This window comes from Euphorbia lathyris, chromosome 2, assembly GCF_963576675.1.
Source record: "Euphorbia lathyris chromosome 2, ddEupLath1.1, whole genome shotgun sequence".
In the NCBI taxonomy this organism is placed as follows: Eukaryota; Viridiplantae; Streptophyta; class Magnoliopsida; order Malpighiales; family Euphorbiaceae; genus Euphorbia; species Euphorbia lathyris.
The window spans coordinates 72,879,973-72,887,219 of NC_088911.1; the positions used below are offsets into that span (position 1 = coordinate 72,879,973).

Consider the following 7,247-nt stretch of genomic DNA (forward strand, 5'->3'; position numbering starts at 1 on the left):
CGAGAAGAATTGACGGCTGAAGCGCATGAGGTTTGACGAGCCTACGGAGTTTGAGAGAAAGATTGACGACCCGGATCTCAAAGTTTTCGTTGCAATGCTATCCAAGTTTCTACTTCTCTGTTAACTTGTGGAAATTCACATTTCATTAATGATATACTTATTTATTCAATACATTCTTACTGTTGTTATTTTGATATTGTTCTGCCAAAATGATTTTCAAAATGATAAATTGGTGTTTTTATTAAAACGTTCTATTCCATCTTATTCATATAAGAACTTTGTTGAACACTTAACGAATTTAGTTTTTATGGATGACATGATCGCTGATCGCGGCTTATCAGAAATAAAACACTAGTTTGATTAAGGTAGGAATCATCTCAACGCCAGGGGGATTTCTATAGTTCGAAGCCATTTAATTGAGTAAATCGCTATATTGTTACATGTCCATAATCTCACAAAGTTAAAGTTGTTTACTTTGCTTTATGAAAATAAGATCTATTTTATTCCAATTACGGAAGTATCTGTTTTGTAATCAAAATTCCAAAACGGAATTGTTCTATAAACTCGATATAATCCTTCTATCTAATCCTAATTTACTAAAACCTATTCATCAACTAAACGTATTTCTTTTATTAAACCTAAACACGTGATTAAAATCGAATTAAATAAAGTTTTAGTTAAAAAGCGTTCCCTGTGGGTTCGATATCTTTTATTACTACAAGCGTATACCGTGGACTTGCGGAAATCGCTCAACAAGTTTTTGGCGCCGTTGCCGGGGAACGCCAAAATTTTTGACAAAATTTTAAATTTTTCGTGTTTTATTTCGAATCTAGGTTTAAACATACTTATTTTAACTTTTATAATTTAAAAGTTTTCATATACTAATTTATTTATTTTTCAAAAATTCTGTTTTGTAGGTAGTTTTGGTTCGTGCAAGATTTCAGGTTCATGCGCAGTTCTCGAAGTTCAGGCATTGTACCAGACCCTATAGACCCAGAAATTGAGAAAACCATTAGGAAGAACAAGAAAAATAAGAAAAACAAAAATAAGACCCCAGTAAAAACACATACCGAGCCAGAAAAAATGGCAGACCCACCAACACTTGTGGAATACGCTAGGCCAGGTGTGGCCGGTGTAACCAATAGTATCGTTAGACCCAGAATCACCGCAAATCAATTTGAAATTAAGCCAGCTTTGCTTAATATGTTGCAAAATAATGTAACATTTTACGGGTTACCTAACGAAAATCCTAACACCCATTTAACAAATTTCCTAGAAATTTGTGACACTTTTAAAATCCCAGATGTGACTGCAGAAGCAATCAAACTTCGCCTCTTTCCTTTCACTTTGAAGGATAGAGCCAAAGAATGGTTAACTTCTATGCCAGCCGCAACTTTTGCCACTTGGGAACAATTAGCCCAAGCGTTTTTATCGAAATATTTTCCTTTAGCAAAAACCGCAAGAGTCATAAAGGAGTTAACATCTTTTTCTCAAAATGATAATGAGACTCTTTATGAAACTTGGGAACGTTTTAAAGAACTTCAACGTTTATGCCCACACCACCAATTACCCGTTGAACTTTTAATGCAAAATTTTACAATGGACTAAATCCTACAACTAGGGGTTCATTAGATGCTATGTCGGGAGGGCTATTTATGAAGAAAACATCAGCCCAAGCGAGAGAACTTTTGGAGGAAATGGCAATCAATAGCAGTATGTGGCCCGCGGAACGTGGACATATGCCGGTGGCAAAACCATCATCCTCAACCACACCATCAGTTAAAGGTATAGTTGAACTTGATCCAGTCGCAATGCTACAAGCCCAATTTTCTGCTTTATCGCACAAAATTGATAAGTTTATGGCACCACGCGATATCAATGGTAATCCAATCCAAACGGATGTGGATTACGAAAATATGAGTGAGATCGAACAGGTAAATTTTGTCCAAGGGCAAAACCAAACTAATAATCCTTATTCTAATACCTATAATGCTGGATGGAGGAATCATCCTAACTTTAACTGGAAAGATAACAGTAACAATAATGCCAGTGCTAATCAAAATCGTACCACTAATTATCAAAATCAGTCAAAAGATACGATTAGCGCTTTATCTTCTAAAATCGACAAGTTTATAGATGCTATCAGTGGAAAAATAAGTAATCACGACGATGGTTTTAAACGGATCGAAAATAAATTAGATCAGCTTATTAAAAACCACTCATCTAGCATCCATAATTTGGAGATCCAAATTGGTCAACTTGCTAAATCAATTCCATCCCGAAAAAAGGGAAGTCTTCCCAGCCATACGGAAGAAAATCCGAAAGAGCAGGTGAAGGCTATTACTCTTCGTTCAGGGAAAAATTATCAAGGGCCTGAAATGCCCAAAGATGCAACATTATCAGGAAATGATTTACCAAAGTCCAAAGAGGATATCTTAAACACAAAAATTTCACCATCTGACGCAGGTACCAAAACTTTTGTACCCAAGCCACCTTTTCCGCACAAAGTCCGAAATAAGGACTATGATAAACAACTTCTAACGTTTTTGGATAAACTTAAAAATTTGCACATCAATTTGACATTTATGGATGCAATCACACAAATTCCTAACTATGGTAAGTTTTTAAAGGATTTGATTTCAAAGAAAATCAGTTGGGAAGGAATTTCATCCATTTCGTTAACTGAAGACTGTAGTTCAATAGTATCAAGTAATTTGCCCACTAAACTCAAAGATCCCGGATGTTTTACTATTCCGTGTAAGTTGGGAGATATTGAATTCCCAAGTTGTCTTTGTGATTTAGGAGCAAGTATAAACTTAATGCCATTGTCTATTTTTAACAAGTTAGGTTTAGAAGAAGATATCAAACGTACCAATATGGTTTTACAATTAGCGGATCAAACCACTAAGAGGCCATGTGGTATAATTGAAGATGTTTTAGTCAAAGTCGATAAATTTATTTTTCCTACCGATTTTGTTATCTTAGACTTTGCATATGATGTAAATTGTCCTTTAATTTTCGGTAGACCGTTTATGAACACGGGACGCGCTCTAGTTGATGTGTCGGAAGGGAAGGTAGTTTTAAGGATAGGAGAAGATAAGGTCGAGTTTAACATGAACAAAGCGATGAAATACCCTATGGAGGAATTCGTTTGTATGAAACTTGATTTAGTCGAGGAATGTGTCAATGATGTAATTCAAAGTGAAGAAATGATTGAACCTATAATAGACGAGGAATTAGATGATAAGGACCCAGAGCCTTTGATTAGAGAAGATGGACCAGTTCCGCCTTCAATTGTAACACCCCCTAAATTAGAACTTAAAGAGTTACCCAGTCATTTGAGGTACGCTTTCTTAGGCAAAGGCGATTCTCTACCTATAATTATTTCTAACAAATTAACAAGCGATCAAGAAGAAAAATTGAAAGAAGTTGTTAGAAATAGGATAGGAAGTATGGGATGGCAAATTTCAGACTTAAAAGGAATTAATCCTAGTATAGTAATGCACAGAATTCACTTAGAAGAAGATAAGCCACCTAAAGCGGATAGACAAAGACGCCTAAATCCGAACATGAAAGAAGTAGTAAAAAATGAAATTACTAAACTTCTGGACAATGGAATCATCTACCCTATCTCGGATAGTGAATGGGTTAGTCCAATCCATTGTGTACCTAAAAAGGGAGGCATAACAGTTGTAAGGAATGAAGAAGGTGAATTAATACCTACACGAACCACCACCGGTTGGAGGGTTTGTATAGACTATAGGAACTTAAATAAAGCAACTAGGAAAGATCATTTTCCTCTACCTTTCATTGATCAAATAATCGAAAGGATAGCCGGTCATGCATTTTACTGTTTCCTAGACGGTTATTCCGGATTCTTTCAAATTTACATTTACCCGGATAACCAAGATAAAACAACCTTCACATGTCCTTACGGAACTTTTGCATATAGGAGAATGCCTTTTGGTTTATGTAATGCACCCGCAACTTTTCAACGATGTATGACAACAATATTTAATGACTTCATTGAAGACATAATGGAAGTTTTCATGGATGACTTTTCAGTTTATGGAGATTCTTTCGATGCATGTTTACAGAACTTAGATAAAGTATTGTCTAGATGTGAGGAAACGAATTTAGTTTTAAATTGGGAAAAATGTCATTTCGTGGTAGACGAAGGAATTGTTTTAGGTCATAAGATTTCTGAAAAAGGTTTAGAAGTGGATAGAGCAAAGACTTCAGTTATAAAAAAATTACCCCCACCAACCACTGTTAAGGGAGTAAGATCATTTTTAGGTCATGCAGGTTTTTACAGACGGTTTATAAAGAACTTTTCTGTAATCTCCAAACCACTTACTAATTTGCTTATGAAGGATTCAACTTTTGATATTAGTAAAGATTGTTTACAAGCTTTCAATACCTTGAAAACAGCTTTAGTCAGTACACCTATAATATCAAAACCCGATTGGAATCTACCTTTCGAAATTATGTGTGATGCAAGTGACTTAGCTGTAGGATGTGTATTAGGTCAAAGGAAGGATAAGAAACTTCATGTTATATATTATGCGAGTCACACTTTGTCCGGTGCACAGCTAAATTACACCACAATTGAAAAAGAAATGTTATCAGTAGTTTTTGCATATGATAAATTCCGATCTTATTTGTTGGGATCTAAAGTTATCATTTATACTGATCATGCAGCTTTACGATATTTATTTGCTAAGAAAGAAGCGAAACCACGTCTTATTAGATGGGTTTTACTATTGCAAGAATTTGACATTGAGATTAAAGACAAAAAGGGAGTTGAAAACCTGGTCGCCGATCATCTATCAAGACTTGAGGATGAAAACGGTCCCATCGGTGAAACATCAGGCATTCGAGATGATTTCCCCGATGAACATCTCATGCAATTACAAAGTGTCATAACTCCATGGTATGCGGATATAGCCAATTACTTAGCTGCACATGTTGTGCCAGATGGATTGACTTCTCAGCAAAAGAAGAAATTCTTTTCAGAAGCTAAGAAATATTTTTGGGAAGATCCATTCTTGTTCAAAACATGCGGCGATGGAATATTTAGGAGATGTGTTAGTGAGTTTGAATATGACTCTATAATGTTAGAATGTCATGCTAGCGCTTACGGAGGTCATAATAGCGTAAGCAAAACAGCAGCTAGAATACTTGAATGCGGATTCTTTTGGCCTACTCTGTTTAAAGATGTCCGTTCATTTATTATCCGCTGTGATAAATGTCAAAGAACGGGGAATATAGGAAGGAAAGATGAGATGCCTCTTAAGAACATATTGGAAGTTGAAATCTTCGACATATGGGGAATTGATTTCATGGGTCCTTTTCCTCCTTCTTTTGGCAAAAATTATATTTTAGTAGCCGTAGATTATGTTTCAAAGTGGGTTGAAGCAATTGCAACCCCGACAAATGATTCTAAAGTAGTTGTTAAGTTTTTAAATTCAATATTCTGTCGATTTGGAGTTCCTAGGGTTATGGTAAGCGACGGTGGTACTCATTTCGTAAATAGAGCTTTTGAGTTACTTATGAAAAAATACGGAGTACACTATCGTATCTCTACACCGTACCATCCTCAAACGAATGGTCAAGCAGAAATTTCAAATAGAGAACTCAAATGGATACTTGAGAAAACAGTTTCGGCTTCTAGAAGAGACTGGGCACATAAACTTGACGATGCACTATGGGCATACCGTACTGCATTTAAAACGCCTATCGGGATGACACCTTATAGATTAGTCTATGGTAAAGCTTGTCATTTGCCGGTTGAATTAGAACATAAAGCATATTGGGCTATAAAAACCCTTAATTATGATTTGCAAAGCGCAGGGAAAAAGCGTTTGTTTGACTTAAACGAGTTGGATGAATTACGCTATTTGTCCTACGAAAATGCGAGCATTTATAAGGAGAAAATTAAAAAGTGGCATGATGCCAAAATCAAAATTAAAAACTTTAATGTTGGAGATAAGGTCTTACTTTTTAATTCTAGATTAAAGTTATTTCCAGGTAAGCTAAAATCTAGATGGGCTGGACCATTTTTGGTTGTTCAAACATTTGATTACAGAACATTGGAGCTAGAAAAGTCTAATGGCGACCGATTTAAGGTCAATGGTAATCGTTGCAAAATTTATTTCGACGGAGTTCCTATTCAAGCAATTGAATCCGTGGATAAATTTTATAAAAATTAATTTCTTTGATTTTCATGTTTTTAATTTATAGTTTTTTTATTTATTATTTATTTTATATTTATAATTACTATTCTTCTTCTTTTTAATTTATTCTTCTTCTTTTTAATTTATTTGTTTTTTTTAATTAATTTAATTTATTTACTTTAATTTTTTATTTTTATATATTTATCATTAAGTACAAATGAGTTTTGTTCACATTAGAATTTTAATTTAGTCATGTTATGAAATTTTCATTAAGTGTTAAGTGTTGTTGAGAAATTATACATGCTGAAATCTCAGTTGAGATTTTCTATGTTCCAGGATTTGGAAATCTCAGTTGAGATTCCGAAAATCTCAGTTGAGAAATTTTCTGTCTTTTTACATTTGAAATAGCTGTAAGGGATTACAGTCTTCTTTCTTCAAAATTTTCTGCCAGTTAAATCGAAGAGGTATCACTTTGACACCTATTTCTTTCTAACAGACACAACCTTTCACTTATAGGATTTATATATTCCTGTAGGATCAGACTTCTTCCATTTCATTTCATCTTTCTGAAAATTCTCAAATCCTACAGACTTCATTTTCTTTTCTCTCACAGACATGACTAAGTCTTTGAAAAATGTTCAAAAGCGCACTTCTTCTCAAAAAGGGAAAGTAGATATCTCCGATAGATATGGTGCATGGTTTCCCATTTATAACCATGACGAGGGGAAACGCTTTCTGCAATTCAGATATGCTCAATTCTTTGGCATGATGTATCTGGACGAGGAACTCGGGATAAGCGAAGACATTGATCGCTATCTGACTAATTTGGGTTGGACCAAATTTGTTTCTATGAAATTTCCTATAATTGGAAATTGGGTTCTGGAATTTTTCTCCACCGTTAGGTTCGTCAACAAGAGACGTGTTCGTCTCAGTTTTCGTTGTGAGGGGGAGGTATTCACTTTTGGATATCCAGAACTTCATAATTGGTTTGGTTTTCCACCCCGAGACACAACTCAACGCCATCCTGGAAGGGATATGACTTCTAGAGATATATGGAGGATGTTAACAGGA

The 7,247-nt window shown here is 35.0% G+C and overlaps 1 non-coding gene across 1 annotated transcript; it reads right to left on the bottom strand.

Annotated features, from left to right (window-relative positions):
• Positions 1-1,461: 1,461 nt before the first annotated feature.
• LOC136221169 (small nucleolar RNA R71) lies at positions 1,462-1,568 on the bottom strand. Its single transcript, XR_010684953.1, has one exon. It is a non-coding gene; the product is annotated as a small nucleolar RNA R71 (small nucleolar RNA).
• Positions 1,569-7,247: the final 5,679 nt, after the last annotated feature.